This window comes from Salarias fasciatus, chromosome 14, assembly GCF_902148845.1.
Source record: "Salarias fasciatus chromosome 14, fSalaFa1.1, whole genome shotgun sequence".
Taxonomy (NCBI): Eukaryota; Metazoa; Chordata; class Actinopteri; order Blenniiformes; family Blenniidae; genus Salarias; species Salarias fasciatus.
In genome coordinates, this window is record NC_043758.1 from 40,189,722 (window position 1) to 40,214,853 (window position 25,132).

Consider the following 25,132-nt stretch of genomic DNA (forward strand, 5'->3'; position numbering starts at 1 on the left):
TTGCTGTCTGCAACTTGTCCTTCCAAACACTTTAATCAGCCTGAAATCTGACTCCGGTTCTAACTGAGTGTTTCTGAGCTGTATTCAAATTCCTCTCAACAGTTTTCTCAAACGCACAGACAAAAGCGGACTGATAATGCCCGAAGACAAAGGTATGGAGGGACGGCTCTCGGCTCATTCCTGTCGTTCTTTTCTCTTCTCATGTTCATCTCCTCTTTTTTATGGCAGCTGCTGCAGGTGAGACAGCAAAAGGCAAAGTGCAGGATTCAAGCAGGAAGAAGACGAGTGGAAAACAGAGCAGACAGCAAACATGTGAACAGGCGGATACAGGTGAAAACATGGAGAACAGGTGGAGAACAGGTGGAGAACAGGTGGAGAACAGGTGGAGAACAGGTGAGCAGAGGTTCAGAACAGCTGCAGACAGCATGTCTGCCAGGGCTTTCCTGGCGGGATATAAAAGATGGGCAGAGTCACAGTGCAAGGCAGGTGACGGCCGGGTCCCGGGTCCCGGGTCCCGGGTCCCGGGACTCGGGACCCGGGTGCAGGACTGAGCTGCTGGCTGTGCCGTCAGGCTGAAGACAGTGAGACTGAGGTTCATGGTCCTGAGAACCAGAACTCCTCTGGTCAGCGCCCCCCCGGCTAAACAGAGCCGCTGGTCCTCCCCCAGAACCACAGCTGATCCAGACCACTGCAATCAGCAGCCGGAATCCTGCTTCTGCAACACCGCCCAGCACCACCCAGCACCGATCAGCACCACCCAGCACCACCCAGCACTGCCCAGCACTGATCAGCACCACCCAGCACCGATTAGCACCGCCCAGCACCACCCAGCACCGATCAGCACCACCCAGCACTGATCAGCACCACCCACCAGACACAAGACAGAGAGCCAAAACAAGGCTGCAGCAGTGCAGAACATGACAGGCGGAGCTAACGCGGCGTCCCCCACAGCTTCTCATTGGCTGTATATTAAAAATGGGTGGAGCTAACGTGGCGTCCCCCACCAGTGCTCTGAAGCCTCCATCAGGTCGTCTCCATATTGAACTCTGTGAACCAGATGTAATGTGATTGGTCCAGCCTGTCACATGACCACATCACATGGACAGAGGAGGAGCTGCGATGTTCATTTGCACTGAAATTCACCATTTTTAAATGGGTTCTACTGGGTTCTACTGGGTTCTAATGTTTTCTATGGTTGTTTCTGAAACCAGCATCGTTGCCCCCTGCTGGCATTTCCTCATTATTACAGCTTCACTGCTCTTCAGCTTCTGCCTCATGCTTCACCAGAGGCTGCTCGACTCTGCTCACTGAGGGGTCCTCAGCAGCTCTGATCCTCCCTGTCTGTCCCTGTCTGTCCCTGTCTGTCCCTGTATGTCCCTGTCTGTCCTTGTATGTCCCTGTATGTCCCTGTATGTCCCTGTGCGTCCCTGTCTGTCCCTGTATGTCCCTGTCTGTCCCTGTCTGTCCTTGTATGTCCCTGTATGTCCCTGTCCTCTGTTCCTCCCTGTCTGTCCCTGTATGTCCCTGTATGTCCCTGCCCTTTGATCCTCCCTGTCTGTCCCTGTCTGTCCCTGTATGTCCCTGTCCTCTGTTCCTCCCTGTCTGTCCCTGTATGTCCCTGTATGTCCCTGTCCTCTGATCCTCCCTGTCTGTCCCTGTCTGTCCCTGTATGTCCCTGTCTGTCCCTGTATGTCCCTGTCTGTCCCTGTATGTCCCTGTATGTCCCTGTATGTCCCTGTCTGTCCCTGTCTGTCCCTGTGCGTCCCTGTATGTCCCTGTCTGTCCCTGTATGTCCCTGTGCGTCCCTGTATGTCCCTGTCTGTCCCTGTATGTCCCTGTGCGTCCCTGTCTGTCCCTGTAACACCAGTGGAAGACTTTGTCTTCCAGGATCTGATCTGAGGTCTGATACTGCAGCAGACCTGTCAGGAACCGTCCAGTCAGCATGTCTAATGTTCACCTCTGACTGATGCACACACACACACACACACACACACACACACACACACACACACACACACACACACACACACACACACACACACACACACACACAGGGCCTGGGGATGTGTTCCCTCGTCAGATCAGGGGAACCGAGGACCGGGACTGAACACAGAACAGTGACTGGAAGGTTCTTTCTCCTGGATTGTCTGAACTTCCACCGGGACATTTTAAATGTGTATCCATGAAATTCTGCTGATAGTTTGTGTTTTGAACTTGAACTCTGAGTGTCTGTGAGCAGTGACAGCCAGGACGGAGTGTCCTGCTCACACAACTCACACACACAGACGCGTCCAGCCAGGGGAACTAAAAACTGGCTTCACTCAGATATCTGCCACCTCACACCAGACGCAGATTTTTTATTCTGCCATTATAAATAATAATGCTATGACAACAAAGATGTATATATATATATATATATATATATATATATATATATATATATATATATATATATATATATATATATATAAGTATATATATATATATATATATATATATATATATATATATATATATATATATATATATATATATATATACATATACGTGTGTGTGTGTCTGTAAAAAAAATGTTTCAGCATAACCATTTTTTTAATCAACACATTTCAACAAATGAATGTGTGAATTTGAATGAAATACGTACACTTACTACTAATACCACTCTTATTAAACACATGATGCCCCACATATAACCTGAAGTGATTCACTTTCATAATTATTGATTTTCTAGAGACAGGCAGACCTGAAAATAGTTCAATTCTATATTTTTAAAGCAGCAGTAGCTCTGAGTTGTAATTATGACTTTAATGAACCCAGTGTGTTTGACATGGAGACAGAAAATGAAATGTTAGATTGCAAATTTATTTCTATTTTTAGGTGCTTTTAAAAGCAGAGACACTGTGTAATCACCTATTGCAATCAGAACAGTATTTTCTCATTTTATTCTAATAACTGGCCTCCATTTAAAGAAGCCTCTAATGTTGCTGCGATGTCTAAAATACAAAAAAGAACAATGAAATAAAAATGTCTTGAAATAATTCAGTTTATGTGTAAATAATTAAAAATACATGAAAGCCGGTCCGGTTTAATTTCGTTTTGTCTTAATTCAGTATGAATGTATTAATTTATTACTGTGATGAGTTCTAATACAATAATTGTAATAATTACTAATAATTGACCCAATAATTACAGACTGCAGGATGAAATAAGGTTTTCTTGATTCACTCAGTATTTTGTTTACTCTGTGGTCTTTAATTCACATTTTTTTTCTCTCATAAAATTGAGATATGATGTTATGATCTTGTTTTAATTTATTACCATGGCCTCTGTCTAACAAACCTAATAAAATATTTTTACATTTAATGTGGAGTGAAATTCAAAATCATATAAAAAAGAAAGGGATCACAGCATTCTCAGACGCTCATCAGTTTGTTGTTCATTGCTTGAATATGTTCACATTTCACTCACTTTCATTTTAAAATATGATAGATAATAAAAATAGAGCTGAAGCCTCCTGCACCTGTAAAGTGGAGAAATTAATTTACTAAATATGAGTAAAGCCTCTGTTTCCATCAAATTACTGACCGTCTCCTTTTTCTGTGGAGTTTGGATGAGAATGAAATAAACTGAAGGAAAATGGCCAGAGTTAATCCATATTCGTCTATATGGAGGAAATGAAACCGTCCCAAAGTCCCACGGCTGCAGGACGACACCGAACAGGGAGGAGGGAGTCAGACCTGGACCTCCTGGACACGTCTCCTGTCCTCTGGACAGTGTGTTGAGGCTTCAGTTCACTCAGTCACCGATTCGTCCTGCTTCACGAAAACCAGGGATCATTTTCCTGCTTGATGCTATAATTAACCAATCCAAACACTAGTCGGCTGACAGCAGAGTGTGAAAGAAGACAAACACACACACAGGCTCTGTGCGTGTGTGTGTGTGTGTGTGTGTGTGTGTGTGTGTGTGTGTGTGTGTGTGTGTGTGCGTGCGCGCCGTTCCAATTAAAAAACATGGGCAGGGAAGAGGAATGTGCAGGTTTTTCCTCCGAGACCAAAGTCAATACAATACTGAATGACACCCTGATGCAGGCAGGAAGCTCCCTGCACTGATGCACGTGAAGCCACACACACACACACACACACACACACACACACACACACACAGCAGTCAGCAAAGCAAGTTTAAAGCAGCCACAGTCAGAGATCCCCGGCGAGGCGGCGAAGAGCCCATCGAGCATGTTCGTCTTTTCTTTTTGCCTTTTATTCTGCAGATTGTGACTGCCCTAATTGAATTGTAAATCATCAAAATAACAAGTTGATTTCATACTGAGATGTCAGAACATTTCTTGACAAAGCTAGGGAAAAGCGTAATTACAGAGGAAAATGTGCCCGAACGTGCCGCTGCAACGAGAAACAACAAACATATTCCATTCCCCCTGCAGGCTCCAGCACTGCTGTACACCGCGCTGCATTCAATAATAATGAATTTAATTAGCCGCTCCATTCTTCACTGGCTTCTTTAAATGGGTTATGAAATGGTTTAATTAAAAAATGATATAAAATACATTTTAAATGTTATTTTTTCTTTGAAAGTTTGTGCCTCTCAGAGTCACTATTGATGGGAGCAGATGGTATCAGCAGGCTGCATCAGCAGCAGGCGGCGTGTGTGTGTGTGTGTGTGTGTGTGTGTGTGTGTGTGTGTGTGTGTGTGTGTGTGTGTGTGTGTGTGTGTGTGTGTGTGGCAGGGCGAGCTTCAATTCATACTCTCCCCACACCTTTGATAGTCAAGTGGATTACACCTTGTGTTCAAACAGAAAGGGAGAGAGGAGGCAGCAGAACACGGAGTGGAATTAGAAGCTGATTGGTTTATTGTTAACTCCTTCCAGTTCATTAGGGCTAATCCCTGTCAGGACGGCGGGCAGCGGGGCCCAGCAGCCCCCCAGGACCGGGCCCGGGCGGGGGGGGGAGGGCATGGCGCCTATTGTGGGCGTCTCCGGGGTTAATCCCAGTCCCTATGCTCTGTGTGTGTGTGTGTGTGTGTGTGTGTGTGTGTGTGTTGGGGTCTTTCACCTGCCGGGTGCCCGTGGTCCTCGCTCTGTCTCGGTGGGTGTCGTGTCTCTCCGCCCCACCCGGGCTGTTTTCAGCCCCCTGGGTCTTTGTGACAAGCGTGAAGCAGCCTTTCCTTTTGTGAATCAATCTGCTGGGGCTCTGCGACACACACACACACACACACACACGCGCGCGCGCATGTGCGCGTGCGGACGGGTCACCATGGCGGTGTTAATACAGATGTACATGCCAATAAGGCCTCTTAATCGGGACACAAGAGGGAGAGATTGACTTTTAAAGAAGACACAGCTCTGCCTCCGTCACTCCGAGCCGCCGCTCCCTCAGGATGACGCCTCCATGCTCCCTGAAAGGCTGAACCGCCGTGCACCACCCAGCATCCACACACACCAGTCGTCTGTCCACACACACATTCACACTCTGTCAGGCTGGGAACAAAACAAAGCAAATAAAATCTATAAAAATGGAAATGAATCCATTCAAGAACACAAAGTGGGACAGTTTTTATGAGCTGAAGCTCTTTCTTTATGTACAGACTTTCATGTAACAATGAACCAACAATGCTGGGATGCTTTAGTGTGAGAAGAGCAGTGAATCTGAAGTCTGTTCTTTTCAATTCAGCAGACAGAACATTAAGTTTTAACCACTCAAGACCAGTGATTAGAGCAGAGATACAGCCATAGAGCCCTGATCACTCAAAAGCAGTTTTCAAATGGAAGTACAGACATCTATTGACATACATTTATTGTGCTTTGTTATTATTTTACTAATGTAGAAGTGATTATTCTAGAAATAAGAACAAAAAACACCCATCAGGATTCTGACTGTCGTTTATTGTATCTTCAGCTGTGACAATGATGTTGTCTTTACTTTGTCTTTGAGTCTGTCTTTGTGTCTTCAGCCGTTTCTCTGAGTGTGTCAGGATGCTACAGAGGTGTGGACACAGCTTCCTAAAACAGATCACATGGAACTCAAGAAGCAAATTGTCTATGTAACATGCAAACACAACATCATACAGCATCTGGCGAAACGGAGAGCTCAAGAAAGAAAGGGAACACTTGAACAACACAGTGGTCCATCCTTCTCCTGTGAAATCCACCTGTCCGGTTAGGAAGCATTACAGACTGACAATCAAATGACCTTCCACAAAGCCCGCCCCCAAACGGTGGCTGTCCAATCACACATCCTAGCAACTGTTACTGTGTAAACAAGGCCCATCCAAATGTGGGCGCCACTCAAAGCTAAATGTCATGGAAATACATCTGTAAAGGCTAGGCTAGGCTAGGCTAGGCTGAACTGGATGTCAAAGTGGTTACCATTAGTGAATATTGTATATACAACAATCATATTGATTTAAATGTTTCAGCCAACAGGGCAGCCAGATCTGCGTCCCGTTAAAGGGATACTTCAAAATTTTGGCAAATTGGCCCATTTAGTGTAATTCCTTAGTCATTTCCAACAGCATACTTACTGTTTTTGTGAGGGCGAGCTGTTGTTTATCCAGAGAGTCGGGGAAGGTTTTCAGGACGGACACAATGGAGGTGAACGGTATTTTTGTTCCCCCTCGTCAAACTCATCAAATACACAATCCAACAACCCCAAAACACTTTGGCGGACACGTTATAATCCACACATTCACTACGCTGTGGAATATTAATGCAAAATTACCAGATTGAGTTGTTTATGCGAAGATTGCTAAGACGGAACTACGTACTTACTAAACATGGCGTCTGGGTGTAGTGATCTCAAAAGAAAAAGTAGTTCCCAGTATTTGCTTCAGTGTCGTAACGCTACAATATTATTTGTTGGTGTTTCATCCACTTCCATTGTGTCCGTCCTGAAAACCTTCCCCGACTCACCTCTGAATAAACAACAGCTCGCTCTCACAAAAACAGTAAGCATGCTGTTCTAAATGAGTAAGGAATTGCGCTAAATGGGCCAATTTGCCAAAATGTTGAAGTATTGCTTCAAGGAAGAGCGAGGCCTTCTCACTGTAGGATGCCTCGATGACAGGAAGGCCTGGATGGTATGAACCGTTTGACGTTTGAGGCTCCTGGGTCCAGACGGAGGCTCAGGTCAGCGGATCAGCTGCTCCTGGAGGTATCCAGGTCCAGACAGAGGCTCTGAGGGGACAAAGTGGTGCTGCATCTCGGTTATGGAGTGAACCATAGACATAATAAAGAGCAGACCCCACTTGGGGCGCTGAGCAGTGAGAAATACGGCCGCCATCTTGGTCCGGTCGAGCTTCGACGCTCCAGTCCTTGGTGGGATTCAGCCGGAGCTCTGTGTGACTCCTGTGTGGGACGGCAGCGAGCAGGGCTCAAGGAATCACTTTTTCACAGACAGGATTAAACGTTTTCTCAGCATCACACCTGACTGTAGAGTCATTTGCAAACAGCTGCTTATTCACAATTATGGAAACTTTTAGGAACAGATTTACATTAACTTGAAAAATGAGAATGAGAGGTTCTAAGAAACTTTAAGGATAAAATAGAAAGAAAAAGGAAGAAAGTAAACTCTTCTTTAAGATTATTTTGTGGTGATCTGTTTCATTTTGCAGATTTCCTAAAGACAGAAATGTGAGGAAGAAGTGGGAGATCGCTCTGAGGAGGGAGAAATTCCCAGCAAGAGACTCGTCTGTGCTGTATAGTGAGACTAGAGCAGGACGTCCACAGGACAGGACAGGACGGGACGGGACGGGACGGGACGGGACGGGACGGGACAGGTTGTCTGCCTTAGAGATGGCGTTATTCCATCCATCTTTTCTTTAAAAATGTTTTTTTTGTAATACCAGAGAATGGTTGATACAATTAACAACATATATGTAGCCCTGTCTAATTAGACACATGCATAAAAGACAGTTAAAAGGTATAAAAAGACAATCAGATTTCATAAATGTTTAAAAAATGAGTGATTTTGTATGTAAGTAAGTTAAAAGAGCCACAAAGTTCATTCAGTTAAAAAACATAGAATTCATTTGAAATGTATTTACAGTGTAAAATGTATAAAGTTCATTTATGTGTGAAATTGAAAGAGATAAATAAGTTTTGGTTTCATTGTTTCCTTAAAAGATGTGCACACTATCTTGATTTTGTTTCAGTTGTCACTCATGGTGTTCTTCTGTTGTCACTGGTTTGGTTGTGACTTAATAGCCAATCAGAGATCTTCTTTTGCGTAAGGGGCGGGACAAGTGGCGCACGGTGCTGTGACAGGAAGAAAAATAGATCTCTCTCATGTCAGCCGTGATCGGCGAGGAAACATCGTGATTTGTGGAGAACATTCAAGTTATATGGAAGATTGACTACCAGTTGATCCAGAGTGTGACTGTTGTGATCTGCATCAGGTAACAGATGTGTGTATTTCTGTGCTCTAACTTGTGGTTGCAGTGCTAAAGGAAATCATGTGTCTGGGGCTACATAGCGGCTAGCTGTTAGCTTTGGCATTTGAATGAGCCTCAATATGCTCAGTTTAAGCCTTGTATGAGAACATACCTGTAATAAGTGTGAGTTGAACTAAGTGAAATATCCTTGCATCAGATGTGGACTGAGAGAGCCGGTTGGAGCGTCGACCAGAGGCCCGGCGGAGTTTCTGCTGTTTCTTCAGTGATCTGAGTTTGTTTCATCTCATCATCATCACCATCTTCACCAAAGACCATCTACTCCTCTGTGCCCTTGTGACTGCTACCACTCGTTTCCCCATTCATCCTATTAACCCCCTCGGATCCGTGAATACTCAAAAGAATTACTAAAGTGCACATTTTATTTTCTTTTGCTCAATTTGGAGTGAAGCGGCCCCACGGTTTCTGGCCTCACCGCTCCCCAGCTTCGACTCAGGCCTGCAACGTGGTTATTTGCAAAGTGAATGCTTGAGGAGAGTGTGAGTGTGAGCCCACAAATGTGATTTATGCTGGTTTTGCTGTGTGATTTATACATATATCTGGGATTTTGGAAATAATATCTAAAAAGAGGTTTTCATCAAAAGGGGTTAATTCATAAGAAAAAGGTCCGAAAGATAATTCATAAAAAGGACTGATATTTAGTTTTTGTCTCTGTATATATTTTATATTTTGTTAAAACACATTTTCATTTAGACTTTTATTATTTTTATTTCATTGATACAAAATAAACCCTGTTTGGAGGATTTTTGTCTTAAAAGTTCAGTTGTGTCCCTTATTTGGTTTAGCAAATTTTACTAGTTCATACCGAACTCAGGCCCCATCCCACAGTTACGTGAGATCCGGGTTACACATATATAATGGAAAGAATCACCTCCTCACTTCATTTGCAAAAGGACAAGTTTAGTAAGATATGGTCAAAATGGGTCTCTTATATGAAACAGAAACAACCAAATTTTAGACACATACTAGACTGACAAACTGCAAGATAATCTTCTCATAAAAGTGCTGATTCTTATTTATTTATTATTAATAGTTTTTTATTTTATTTTATTTATTCCTTTATTAAAAAAAACAAAAAACATTGCGGCTCTATTGTTCATTTCCTCACCCTTTTCTCTTGTTCCCCCACATAAGTGAAAAGATGTAATGCAAGCAGATGTTTCCAAGTAAGGACCGGAGTATGAGCATACAGGGGTGCAGGAATACAGGGATATTCGTGTGGAGGTGCAGGATGGCATGTGTGTTTATCTTGAGGGCTAGTTGTGTGTGGAGGTGGAGCGGGAATGTCAGTGAGCAGATGTTCATGTGTACGCGTGGGTGAATGTGTGGATGCTGTCTGTGCACTTCTGTACGAATTGCACTATGACATACAGGACTGTCTCAGAAAATTAGAATATTGTGATAAAGTTTTTTATTTTCTGAAATGCAATTAAAAAAACAAAAATGTCATACATTCTGGATTCATTACAAATCAACTGAGATTTTATTATTTTAATATTGCTGATTATGGCTTACAGCTTAAGAAAACTCAAAAATCCTTTCTCAAAATATTAGAATATTTCCTCAGACCAAGTAAAAAAACAAAATTATAACAGCAAAACAAAATCAAACATTTGAAAATGTCCATTAATGCACTCAGTACTTGGTTGGGAATCCTTTGGCACGAATTACTGCATCAATGCGGCGTGGCGTGGAGGCAGTCAGCCTGTGGCATTGCTGAGGTGTTATGGATGCCCAGGATGCTTCAATAGCGGCCTTTAGCTCATTTGCATTGTTGGGTCTGGTGTCTTTCAGCTTCTTCTTGACAAAACCCCACAAATTCTCAGTGGGGTTCAGGTCAGGGGAACTGGCAGGCCAATGGAGGACAGTAATGCCATGGTCAGTACACCAGTTACTGCTGGTTTTGGCACTGTGGGCAGGTGCCAGATCATGCTGGAAAATGAAATCATCATCTCCATAGAGCTTTTCAGCAGAAGGAAGCATGTCGTGCTCTAAAATCTCTTGGTCCACAGCTGCATTTACTCTGGACTTGATGAGACACAGTGGACCAACACCAGCAGCTGACATGGCTCCAAACCATCGCTGACTGTGGGAACTTCACACTGGATTTCAAGCAACTTGGATTTTGCTCCTCTCCAGCCTTTCTCCAGACTCTGGCGTCTTGACTTCCAAATGAAATACAAAACTTGCTTTGGTCTGAAAAGAGGACTTTGGACCACTCTTCAACTGTCCAGTGCTTCTTTTCCACAGCCCAAGTCAGACGCTTTTTCCGTGGTCTTGAGTTCAGAAGTGGCTTGACCATGGGAATACGGCTATTGTAGCCCATTTCCCGGACACGTCTGTGAACAGTGGCTGTTGATACCTGGACTCCAGCTTCAGTCCACTGTCTTTGAAGCTCCCCCAAATTCTGGAAGCGGCTCTTCTTCACAATGCTGTTCAGCCTGCGGTCATCTCTCTTGGTTGTGCAGCGTTTCCTGCCACATTTCTCCTTCCAACAGACTTTTTGTGAATGTGCTTTGAACCTGCGCTCTGTGAACAGCCTGCTCTTTGAGACATTTCTTTTTGTGTCTTCCCCTCCTGATGGAGGGTGTCAGTGATGGTCCTCTGGACAGCAGTCAGAGCAGCAGTCTTCCCCATACTTGTGATTTAGTTTACTGAACCAAGCTGAGTGTTTTTCAAGGCTCAGGAAACACTTGCAGGTGTTTCGAGTTATTTAGACGATTCAAGTGATTAGTTAAATAGCCTACTAGTATACTTTTTCATGATATTCTAATATTTTGAGATAGGATTTTTGAGTTTTCTTAAAGGAATACTCCACCCAAAAAACGATTTGGCCTCATTTTCTACTCACCCTCATGCTGAGAAACACTCTGGAGCACTTTTTTGACGTTTCAAATGCAGGTGGAGATGTTTGGGGATTTTCGTTGTCAACAAACAGGGACCGACAGAGCCCGACAGAAAAAATGGTCCATAAAGTCCACAAAACGTTCCCATTTTCCTTCATACTGCTCGTCCGCTGTAATCCAAGTGTCCTGAGCGCGTAACGTCCATAATTAATTCTTAACGAGGTAATTTAGTACATTTTAAGAGCCCAAACAGGTCGGTGTTGTACAGCTCCATTGCATGTCTGCGCGCGCACCCTGAACTACGGAAGCCGCGGCAGACCAAGCAACAGGCTTGTGCCCTTTCAGCAGGACACCGAATTCAAAGCTTTAAACCAGTAGCCAATCACTTTTGTGATTGTCCACAGCTCCGTCACTCACAGCAGAATATAAACAGCGGAACTTCTTCTTCTACACTTGCAATTTAGAAAAGTAGTCGCTGAAAGGGCACAAGCGTGTTGCTTGGTCTGCCGCGGCTTCCGTAGTTCAGGGTGCGCGTGCAGACATGCAATGCAGCTGTACAACACCGACCTGTTTGGGCTCTTAACATGTACTAAATTACCTCGTTAAGAATTAATTATGGACGTTACGCACTCAGGACACTTGGATTACAGCGGACGAGCAGTATGAAGGAAAATGGGAACGTTTTGTGGACTTTATGGACCATTTTTTCTGTCGGGCGCTGTCGGTCCCTGTTTGTTGACAACGAAAATCCCCAAACATCTCCAACTGCATTTGAAACGTCAAAAAAGTGCTCCAGAGTGTTTCTCAGCATGAGGGTGAGTAGAAAATGAGGCCAAATCGTTTTTTGGGTGGAGTATTCCTTTAAGCTGTAAGCCATAATCAGCAATATTAAAATAATAAAAGGCTTGAAATATCTCAGTTGATTTGTAATGAATCCAGAATGTATGACATTTTTGTTTTTTTAATTGCATTTCAGAAAATAAAGAACTTTATCACAATATTCTAATTTTCTGAGACAGTCCTGTATGTGCATGCTGGAATCTTTAACAGGGAGGGGGAGGGGAAAAAATGAGTATTGATGCTGGTTTGAAAATTTTTGACAAATGTGAAGCCTGTTTTAATGTTGTTCCTTTGAATTTTCCATAAATATTGTCTGTTGTAAAATGCTATACTAAAAAAACAATTTCTTTTGCACATATAGTCAAAACACTAACGTGAGGGTTCAATGGGTGGTGGTCGGCTTACATCTTATAAAGAGTTAACAAAAGGAAGAACACGGAGATGGTCTCATACAGCTTGTTACTTCAATCGCACTTTCCCTCCACTACATACATCACACTTCCTCAACCCGTCTCGTCATTCATCACATGTTCCCACTGACCAATAAGCAGCCAGAAGCATTTGAACTGCCAAACTCATCTAAAACTCAAGGGGGCGCCACACCCCTGCCAATATCCCCATATGCAAACATGCCAGCATGGAAATAAATGTAGAAACAACTGGAAGTTGGCACGTAAAGAGCGCAGACCTCCTCCACAGGTCAAATCAGTCACCAGCAACAATAAGAACACCAGATATAAATATCAGTAAACAGATGTAAACAAACCCTGTCCAGTGTTTCCTGCAGGATAACAGTTTGGCGGGGGTGGGGGGGATCATCACCAAAATTTAATGGATTCCTAGTTAGCCCAAGACCCACCTTTCCACAAAGTTTCATTGCAATCCATCCATTACTTTTTCCGTGATCTTGCTAACAAACCAACCAACCAACAAACCGACGTGATTTCATTACCTCCCGGTGGAGGTAATAAACACCGATTTCCAACAAGATACATGAACCATCTTGAACATCTTACAACAATTTGACTATGCGCATGTGTAACAGATGATTAATTTGAGTTTCACTAAAATCCTTTATTTGTTGTGATTTATGATTTTTAATCTGTTGTGCTTGTGTTTGTGCGTGTGCGTGCACCGTCCGGCGCTGGTCAGAGCCCTCATGCATGATCAGAGGTAAGCTGCAGCTTCAGCTGCTCCTGCGCAGTTTTATTTTTTTTAATTATTAATTGCGTTTTAAGTGTCCCGTTGGGCATTTTGGGGTGGTTCTGGGTCATGTTGGACCCATCGCGGTTCCGTTTTTTTACACTGCTGAGCTAGTGCTAGGCTAGCGCTAGTTAGCATTAGCTTCCGTGCTTGTTTTTTTCATCTATTAGAGAGGAGACTGCAGAAAGGTTGATGTGCAGCTGCTCACGTGTATTTTATCTACATTCACAGGTACAACAGTAGTTCTTTTTTATTATGTTCTTTAATGTGTTGATATTTGTTTTGATTGATGTGTTTTGAGTCTTGTGTGGGGTTTTTGTTGGTTCGGCTTTTTTTCATAAATATCTGGTGAGAGCTTTCATGCATGATCAGAGAGAGGAGAGCTGCTGAAAAGTTGATGTGCATCTGCTCACGTGTATTTTATCTACATTCACAGATGAAGACGTTTTGATCAAGAAACCTGTTTCCTGGAGTTTGTAAATACAATTCACAACGCAGAACAGCAGCCACCAGTTACTCATGGGAATGGGAAAAAAGCTAAAAGGCTTGTACAAATGCGCTCCTGCACAAACTCTAAGTGGAAAAAAAAAAGGAAATGACCATGTAAAAGGCGTACATAAGAAGATGACATAAAACCCAGCATGAAAATAGAAAAAGAAAAATAAAGAGAAAAGAAAAATAAAAGAAATCCTACAAAATATAAACAAAGAATAAACAAAACAGACAATCTAAAGCAACGCCCATGTATCTCGTGTGTCTGTCATTGTGTTTGGATCAGGTCAGATGTTGTAATATTAAACTGTTCTTTAAGTTGCTTTTGGACAGGCACATTAATATCTAGATTGTCCCCCATTGGTGAAGAGAAATAACTGATTCCAGCGTTCAGAATGATCATGATAGAGAGAATCCGTCCAAACAGATGCCCCCCCACCCCCACCCCCAAAAAACAAAAACAAAAAGACACATAAAATGAGTAGAAAAAAAGCAAGAACAACAAAAACAACTGTCTTTGTCTTGTCTTCATTTTAAAATAGGAAGCCTGCTTCCATATGACTATATTATATTATGGCATGTGTATATAAATAGATAAATAGGTATATAAAATTAAACTAAACAAAATATAAATTAAAAAATATTAAATTAGCCTATTAAAACCGCCAGTTATTAATAATTATTGAGACATAGCAGGAACCTAGCTCTAAACCGAGATATATCCCCGATTAATTATTATACTATGGCTTCTACAACTCTGCCGGCATCTTCTAAAACATTATTTTATTCATTTTAAGTATTTGAAAACGCCAAAAATGGACATAGTTGTTTTTCAAATTTTTCATAAGTAAAGTTGATTCATCGATCAAGTAAAGTTGATGTTAAACTAGATTGTTATAATAAAATAAAATATAACAATAAGGGGATGCATTCAAATGCTGTATGACATCTTTATGATTGTTTAAAGTACATCTGCTACATGAAGGTGCTCCAAAGCAACGTGTGGTTTCATTGTTGGCTGACTGTAGAGGTCAGTATGGTGCACACACACAGGCAGTGACAGGAAACTGGTTTTCAGCCAAATCTGAAAACTCGTAAAACAAAGCAGATACGAAGCTTAACTGTCCAACATGTTCACTCTGTTTCACAGAAGCTGTTTGTGTTTGTGCAAGTCATGTTTAAAAAACCATGAAGTAAAGTTTTATTTATTTATTATTTTTCACTGTGTTGGAATTACTCGATAAGGATCAATGCATTGGTCACAGTGCCATGGTGTTTTCAAATCTTCATGTTAAGATGGGAAACAGGATTGTTCGCCTCCACTAACTGTTGTTGAGATCTGCAGCTTGTGAAGGCTTCTGATTGGACAGGAGGCGTCCACACTGCCTGCTGCGGCTACAGAGGGGCGCTTGGTTTTGTTCTGGTCTCCCCTCTTCTCAGGTGGCTGGGGCTGGGATTGTACCCTTTATTAAATAAATCGTCTATGTTCAAGTCCAACACTGACTCCAGGCGGCCATCTTGGAATCTGTGTGTCCCCGAGAGCGACCGCGAGCACAACGACTGGAATTAAGGTAAAACAGAATGAAACATTCACATGTCGAGTTAACATTGAATTCAACTTCAAAACCAGGATAAAGTGACCATTTTGATCAGAATCAAACCTAATTCTGAACATTTCATACAGAGAAAGGTTTATAAGGTCATTTTAAAGCAGAATTAAGTTTTATTCAGAATCAAAGAGGATTTGAAAGCGTCATGTAAGCATGACCATTGAGTCCAGCAATGCTTCATCAACTTCTGATGAGGAGAATCCGTCCTCCTGACCCAAACCTCCTCTGAGCCTGGTTCCACAGAAAGTCTCCTCTGAGTCTGGTTCCACAGGTTTCTTGCTTTTAAAGGAGGTTTTTCCTTCCCTCTGTCTTCTCTGCTTGCTCTTGTGGAATTGATGGTTTTTCTTTATAACAGTGCCTTGAAATGCCCGTGTTGTATTTGGAGCCATATTAATAAAGTTGACTTGAATTCGTGTGTAGAAATGCTGCAGCTGTAGCCATAGAAGAGGAGAATTCATGAAACCTGCAGAAATCCTTCATTCAGTCTGGTGGGATGGCTCACGAGATCTGAAAAAGCAGCAGGAGACTCAGCTGTCTGAGAAATACAAACACAAGCGGCAGAGCAGAGCCCAAAACCAGAACCGACAGTGGAGGAAAGGCCAACACAAGTTCTGTAATCAAAAGTCTTAATTTATTACTTTGCTGGAGTAAATGCAATTGGTATGGACACTCAGAGGAAAGGGGGGGAAAAAAAAAAAAAAAACGTATCCTGAGGCAAACCAATCAAGCGCGGAGCTGTGGTACCACGCTGATACAAATGCCTCTGAATCACAATGAATCAAGTTGGACAATAGAGCCACAATGGCCCCTAGATTAGTGTCTATTACTCGGATGCATTAGCGCCTCGCGCCCATATAACGAGTCCTCGTTTAACATCGTTCAGGGGGCGGATCAGAAATCCCCAAGTTTCTAAATTGGAATTTCATTCCCCCAGGTACTTCTATTCATATGAGAAAAGTTGGAATGCATTTGATCTGTCCTAATTTCAATTAATTAGCGTCAATGGTTGCTCGGGGAGTCCCACAGGGCAGAGGGAAAAATTGGCTGTAGGGAAGCGAGCATCAGAAAAGTGATGGGAGAAGTGGCATCAATAAACTGTTAGAGACTCATTAGCAGGCTAAATGGCTCTCCCAAAGTCACGACACTTTAACACGGGACCTGGCGCCTAATTACTGGCCACAGTATCCATTACAGGCCCCTCCTCTGCTCCCCGCGCTGCAGTCCTCTCTCTTTTATTCCACCCATCTCCGCCACAGTGGAGTCGGCTGCTAATGATTGCTCTGCAGAGCCAGATTAGAGCCGCTGTAGGGGGAGTGTGGGCAGCCAACATGAGCCAGTGAACGTGTGACTTGTGGTCTGTGTTGATTAAAGCTTTTTGCTGTTGTTAATGTAGCAAACCTGCCCTCGGTGATCTAACCTCTTGACCCCCCCGGCCCACCTGTGGTCCGTCTGGCTAACCACTGCTAAAGGCAGGAGGCCACCGGGACGAGCTCCCGTCAGCCAGCTACTGTGGCATTTCCTCACTGGTATGATGAATTATACTTTTAACACCGTCGCATTAGGAGTTCAGTAGGCCGCGTTGAGGTTTGTTTGCTTGTCTTTTCTTTCAGTCAGCTCACTTGATGGAAACATTCAATATAAAATACAAATAAAACTGGCGCACATTTTCACACGTTGTGTCATAGGACAGTGGTACGGCGTGTGGCTGGAGGCACTGAGACATTTGCTCAACTTTATGAGCCAGAACAAATGAAATATGTTTGATTTTGTTCAATGTGATGCTTTATGGCATATTTTGTTATTTGTAATGTGTCTTGAGTAGGGATGCAAACAAGTTGATAAGAAATTACTCAATTAATTACTTGCAATTAATTGCGTTTTGAACCTGTAATTCCCTCCAAGCCCGCATGAGGGCGCGCTTGACGCCAAACGTCTTTGACACACAGGCGGTGACACAGAAGAAGCCGGCGTCTGACAACAACAACCAGACAGACGAGAAGCGGTGAGCTGGCAGATGAAGGGGACAAGACGGAGTTCGGTACGGAGCCACTTTCAGTTGGTTCATGACGACAAAGATGCCAAATGCACAATCTGTGGAAGTATTTTAAAGTACAACTCCTCCACAACTTCGCTATATTATCACCTCAATCCGTCACATTCAGCCCAGCTGCGAGAAGCGAGGAGCTCAGCCTGCATCACCGCAGCGTCGGGACGACGGGTGCTCATATCTTGAAAAAAATGTAGATAAGTCTCACGCTTTGCAGTGCGGAGCACCATGGCGTGGATGTTTCTGTTTAGTTTATGGGCACATCTGTTATTCTCAGGGATGTTTTTAGTTGTCTCCAGGCAGCCTGTGTTTTAATGTAAAGGAGGATTATAAATGGTGCTAATAGTCCAGTTGTGACTTAATTTCTTTTCAGATTTATGCATTTTATTATACTGCTAAATAAGAGATAGTGCACTAATTCATTTTCAAGTTAAAATCACCTTCATTTTTGTTCTATTTGTTTTGCTTCTAACAGACACTGCACTTAATTTTCATGTTTCGACTAGCCTTGAATTAGCCTTGTTAATGCATTGTTCTATTTGAGAATGTGTTGTTCTGCTGTTAAGAATAAATCTTTTGTTAAGGAATATGATTTGCATTTTCTCTTTCATAAGAAAGACAGTATTTTCGTAGAAATGAACCTATTGATTCAGAGGGAAATTCAGCTTCGCAGAAAAATGACGCTTATCAATTAATCGATAATTGATCGATATGATTAAACAACTATCGATTAATGAATTACTCGATAATTTGCATCCCTAGTCTTGAGAAAACACTCTGCGGTGCAGTATTTTAACGGGATGAAGACAGTGCTGTGCTGCTCAGAATAATCCCAACATCTACAGATAGATACGCAAAGTACACACACACACACACACACACACACACACACACACACACAGTGCAGGTCTGGATGTTGGTGCAGGACTTTGTCTTCTCGACTCACCTGTTGACAGATTTTCTGCGAGTTTTTCAAGCTCTCCTATCCTGCTAGTCCCTCACGCAGTGTAAAATCCTGCTGGAGCTTAGCTTCGAGTGACTGTGTGTGTGTGTGTGTGTGTGTGTGTGTGTGTGTGTGTGTGTGTGTGTGTGTGGTGTGTGGTGTGTGTGTAACTGGAAGCGTGGTTGACTTTGTCAGCATTTCCATGTGCAGCAGCTATCCTCAGTGCTGGAGCGGCACTGGGCTCCGGCTCCTCCAGAGCGTTGGACCCGGTCCGGTGGAGCACTGAGCCCTGCTCAGAGGTGTTTCGGCAGCAGGTGGGGCTTAAACTTTGATTACCTGCTATCGAGATCGTCACATTGATAACTGATCAATATTGGAATGGAACATTTCATTGTGTTTCTGTCAATTCAAGAGTTTCTTGCTCAGTTTTGGGAGTCAAAATCCAGAATCGATTCAGCGCCGAAACAAAGCTCACACGAGGAGCACGAGGAAATGCTGACGACAGGATGAAAAAGATGGAGGCAGTAAGTCAGGGAGCAAGAGTCTTTGAAATCAGCCTATATCTACTGTAAGACGGGTCACACAAAGGTGGTGGTAGCAGGGGGGGAGCCGATCTCATGTTCTCTCTCATGCTCACTCAATGGGGTCCTAATTGGCAGGGCGGTGTGAATAGGCAGCTGGCCGAGAAGTGCCTGTACAAAAGGAGCCACAGTGAGACGGTGCCGGGGATGAGGCCTTCTCTATTCACCGCCTCTACCTCAAGACCAAAAAAGGAGCTGAAGAGAGAATGAGTGAAAGAAAGCGATGGGATGGGTGTGTGGCCAGAAGGGTGGGGGATGTCGGTCATGTAACAACAGAGCAGAGTGGAGTGGAAATCGACAAAACAGAGAGAGAGGGACGGGCGAGATAGAGCGAACAGATGAGAAAGAGAAGGTAATCACAGAAGATTATCTTCTGGTGATGGGCCGAGCTGCAAGGATAAGTAGGCTATCCTGAGGACGGACCCAAACCAGTCGATAAAGCCCCACGTCTGCAGCCCCGATGCAGGCAGAGGGCGGGGCGGTGCGGGGCTGGAGTGGCAGTTAGGACAGTAAGGGGATCAAAAGTGGTCCTCTTGATGTCGGAGCGGTGGCACTTCGGGGGGCCTTTGTGCTCAGATGTCACTGCATGTGTTCCAGTTCCCACAGAAAAAGACCAGAAACACAGCTGAAGCAGCTCATGTGCTGCAAACATCCGCACCGAGGCAGCCCCAGCAGAAAAACACCCGTATGCAGAGGTTTCCTCCCCGTCTGGAACTCATCGATGTGTTAATGCAGCTCTGTGTTCACAGTGGAAACCAGCTTCACTGGCAAACATTAATCTGACCCTGTATCGATAAGGGCCGAGTCATCGATGGAAAGACAGCCTTCTTTCTAACTTTGTGTCACCAGTTTGAGGCTAGATCCACCTCCGGCGAAGGAACATGTTTCAGTGAAGCCCCTCAGGGTTCCCACAGGGTCTGAACAAGTCTTAAAAGGCCCCAAATTTGATGTTGTAACTGTATTATGTTTTCCATTCACTTCCAGCCGTTCTAACCCCAGTGTTTGTTTTGAAATTACGAAGCTACGCTAAGATAGCAGCTCTCCGTTTCATTCCATAGATGGACAACTTCAGAAAAATTAGGTTTTGGATGGTGTGAACAGGGAGGAGGACGAGGAGATTGTAAACAAACAAACTGGATGTGTGTGTGGATCAACATCAGAGAGACTGGAACTACCGACATCACAACTTGAGACTGATTCTGGATGGGTGGAGGTGGCTCAGAGGGGTGTGGGTGTCTTGGGGTGATGTGAGTACACGGTAAAAAAATTAGTAATATAACAGTATTTTACTGTTCATTTTACATTTCTATCCTGTATTTTCAAATTGCCAATTAATTCACAAAAAAAAAAAACTGATTTTACATGCCAAATGTAATAAAACAAAAAAATCCCTGTAACTGAAAAAAAAAGCCCCACTATATATCGGTTGTTTTACAAAGAAATCCAATTTCGAGTACGGATATTTATTGATAAAATACGTTAACAAGTGTATCGTATTTGCACAAATATTTTTCTGTTATTTGAGGGAGTGAAATGTAAAACTCAACTTTACAACTCTAAAAAAGGGAAAAAAACAAAATATTTTAATGTCACAAATATTTTTCAGTTATTTAAGGAAATAAACTTTAAAATTAAACTTTACAACTCTTGAAAACAAAGAAGGAAAATCATTACAATCATTAAAATTATTTGTAATCGTTAAAATTACATAGGAAGTAATGATGAAAATACATTCAGTAATTCATAAAATACATATTCAATAATTTCATTGTTTTATAACGTTAAATGTTTGTAATTAAACGTTAAACAACCAAAAAAAAAAAAAAAATTAAGAAAAAGAAAAAGTACCAGAAATATATTTCAGAAAAATATTTGTGACGATAAAATATTTTACTATTAATTTGTATGGAATTTTAAGTGGTTTTTTTTTTCCTTTTTTTTTTATCCTGCCCCTGGGGGGCAAACAGGAGGTAGTTCTGTTGACCCAGGACTTCACGATCCTCTCTTTCAGGTCAGCTGTTTGCCCCTTGACTGGTTCTTCTATTGGCTCTTGGTACCCAACCTCACTGTTTGGGGGTGTTGCTGTAATCACCCCCATACTGACCTGGCGTCCGGACTCCTCCTTACCGTAGTATATATTTGTACTGTGGAAGAGGCACTCTGTGCCCATCTCATGTCCAACCGTGGCAGTAATTTCCTCCTTTGGATATTTGAACACTGAGTGAGTTGTTGATTCTGAGTCAGTTTCAGTGTAGGGTGTCAGATCAACCATTCAGCCTGCATGTACCCCCTTCCACTGGGTTTGCTCAGAGAGTAGCACTCCATCAATGCCATGCTTTCTGATCTCGTCCATACTCGTCTTGTTGTTCCAGTAGCCAGCTTCTCATCAGGGTGTGCTGGTTCCACAACGACTGACATGACCCTTGTTAACCCGGGCAACGATCAAGCTGGTGTGACTCTATCAGTCTCATAGTTAGGGTAGTCAGTGCCAAGGGCCTTGCCTGAGGGCCCACCTGGTCTTGACCGGGGTTTTTTATATGTCAATAGATGTTTGTACTTCCATTAAAAAGCTGCCTTTGAATGACCAGGCCTCTCTATGGCTGTAGATCAGGGTTCTATGGCTGTAGGTCTATCTGCTCACTGTGGAGGTGTTTGTGTGTTACAGTAACACCTGTCCAGGGGCCTTACCTATGAAACTCTGCGGGAAAATCTGAGAATAATCTTGCGTGGGAACGCAACGCAAATTTTTGTCCGCAAAAAAAAATTCAGAGCCAAAAAAAAGTCCACTGCACAGCTGTTCGCAATTTCCATGTCATGGTTTCAAATCCTGCGGAGAACGTGACGGTGGTCGATCCCACCCACAGTCCCACCCCAACTCCACCCCTTGGCACCATATATGGGTGTGCAAATGAACTCATGAATGAAATTTGGGTATATTAGAGGGTGTGGCGCAGCGCAGAGCCTGCAGGTAACCGCGGATCGAGTGTTTAAGTTGCTTGACGTGTCGAGAAATTACGATTTTAATTTGACATTTGGGCGGGTTGCAGTTGAAGCAGTCAAAAAAAAAAAGCAACACCTTAAATCTTATTCCAAACATAAAGAAACAAACGAAAATGATAGAAAAACACTTTTTGATCAGCCAAACGAGCAAAAGTGTGCATAATCATGGCATTTACAATTTGATTGCACATTCAGCAGAGTCGCGCAGCTTTTCCTTTTCCAGGGCGATCAGCATCTCGCTGCAGGCACAGAACAAGTTGGAGGTGATGCTGCAGCGCCTTATTGGTGAGGTGGAGAGCAGGTCTTCTGTCCTTTTTGGAGGACACAGCAGTGGAGGGACAGACGGGAAAACGTTGAGTGGAGCAGGACCAGAGCCATCGGGACACTGCTGCTGAAGTGAAGGAAAGTGTCCGACTTGAAGGAGAGTTGTCATAATTCATAGAGTCTCAACATCGCAGAAACACCTTTAAAAAAAACTTAACATAAAAATGTGGTGGGAATTGGTTGGAATTGGATGTAGTGTTTATTGTAGAAGATGTAGAAAGGTGAGGGTTCAGGATGGAAACATTCTAAAGCCACTGAACATGACTTCCTCAAAGTGTCTCTCCTCATGTGCTCATCACCCACTCACTGTCTGTCTTAAATGTATATTCAAATTATATCGAACTTCTATCTGTTGTTAGTATAGTGTACATATCTGTCCGTCCTAAACGTATATTGTAATTATCTCTTTGTATCTGCTAATGTAAATCTTTATATCTGTTATTTATTTCATTATATCTGTCTTGGATCTTTATGTAAATTATATTTGATTTATATCTGTCACCTTATATCTATTACTTAATTATATGTGTCTTCGATTTGTATGTTATATTTAATTTAAATTTACTAATAGGTTGTGGCGGTCAGTATATTTCTGTTATGTAATTATATCTAATTTTACACACAAATGATATTTAACTTTTCCTTGTGTGGTTGGGTTTTGTAGTTTTCTACTTTTCTTTCTAAGTTTCTTGCTGCTGCGACCCTGCAGTTTCCCCATGCGGGACAAATAAAGGACTTTCAATCCGTTTCCTTCTCCTTTTTCGTCTGCAGGTAGTTTTTCTGAATTGTACGGTCCTGTACGGCAGCTGTTTTGTTGGCGGTGAGGACCGCAAAGTCACACACATTTTTTCCATTTGCAAAATTTGTATAGGTACCTGCTTTGGTGCAGAGGAGCTGCTGCGCAGAGTTTGGGGCTTGTTTTGTGCACCGCAAGCGTTATAGGTGAGGCCCCAGGTCTTCCTGTTTGGTTTACAATGACAGTGATTATCGGTCCACTTCCACCTTGCTCCGACCTTTGGGGACCACGGCATCTTCAGCTCATTAGGAAAGGTCTCTTCTGAAAGTTCTCCATGAGAAATGACTTCAAATCGGCACTATTTGACTCTGAGTGCACTGAGATGAGTGAGGTGAGTGATTCGTGTCTTGGTCATCAATATGGTTCCTTCTTTCTGTAAACAAACGTCCTTCTCTGGCCTCAGCTGGACTCTGGAGGAGGAAAAACTCATCAGGAAGTGGTGAATCAACAGTGGTAACAGACAGTGCCTCATATTAATGTCAGTAACAGTAACGGTGTTTTTAGATTGGGAAAAGTAATACGTTAGATTATTGATTACTATGCTAAATGGTAAAAATTGATTACCAGAAATGGTAAAACCATTCACACACAGACCTGCGCATGCACAGTGCTCCGCGGAAGGATATACCAGAGCACAGCAGTAGAAGCCGTAGACTCAGGCGCTGTGCGCCGTATATCCTTCCGCGGAGCACTGCGCATGCGCAGGTCTGTATGTATCAAAACGTTATTTTAACGGATTGAAAAGAAAACACGTCTTTTAAAATGTTTTATCACCATTTGGATTTACTTCACGTGCTAATACGCCGTCCTCTGGACCACTGGAAGGAGGATTTTGTCCACTTTCTCAGTCTGGCTCTGTCTCCTCTTGACTTCCAGCAATTGAGCTAAGCTAACTACGATGCTAACAGCCGGGATCCAGCCCCTGGAAGCACGGACACAATAAAGGTATTGATGAGCTTGTCTAACTTTGTCAATGATAGGGATAGGGCGTGGGTCCAAAATCTTCGGAGTATTCCTTTAGTGCTGTAATTCCCGTCACTATCTATGCGCTTTAGTAAATAGAAAGGTCTTAAAATGGAGACTGACCTCCAGAACTGAAACTGGGATCTGGTTCCACATGACAGGAGCCTGATAGCTGGAAGCTCTGCCTCCGATCTACTGTTGGAGAACTTAGGAACCTTCAGGAAGCAGAACCAAGTGTTCTGCTCGATCATATGGGACCAACAGCTCTGGCTGTGAAGAAGGATTTTAAATTCTGTTCCATATTCAGCTGAAGCTGATGTTGAAGTGATGTGATGCCTCCTCTGGTTCCTGTCAGAACTCTGCTGCAGCATTTTGAACCAGCTGAAGACTGATCAGGCAGTTATAAGACGAACTGATGACAGTGAATCACAATAATCCACTGTGGAGGAACACATGAAGGATCAAGACTTCAGAGTCGCTCTGAGACAACATGTTCCTGGTTTCTGAGACTTTACAGGTGGAAAACAGGAGGTTCATCCTGGTTCAAAGGTTCTCGACCATCTTCTTGCAGTGGTTCATGTGATCATGTGATCAGTCAAACATTCACACCAACCAGTTCACAGCTTCTTCGTAATCACCAAATTCATCTTTGGGATCCGGTGGGAAGTGCAGCAGACAACTGTCTAAAACCCTTCTGAAGAACTTATGAAGCCTAAAATTTTACCCAATATATATTTTTTATTATGTGTTGAGGTAAAAATGTACAGATCTAGTGAAAAAAAACCTCAAAAAAATAAAACTGTTTGCTCCTGAGAGCTCCAGACTCTGTAGAGCAACGTCTCCATCAATCCCCGCTCAAAGCCACACTCTACTGTATTTTAATGAGTGTGTGTGTGTGTGTGTGTGTGTGTGTGTGTGTGTGTGTGTGTGTGTGTGTGTGTGTGTGTGTGTTCAGATGTCAGTTTGTCATTGCTGCTTAAACTATGCACACATGGTAATGCTGTATCCTGGCAGACCAGCAGAA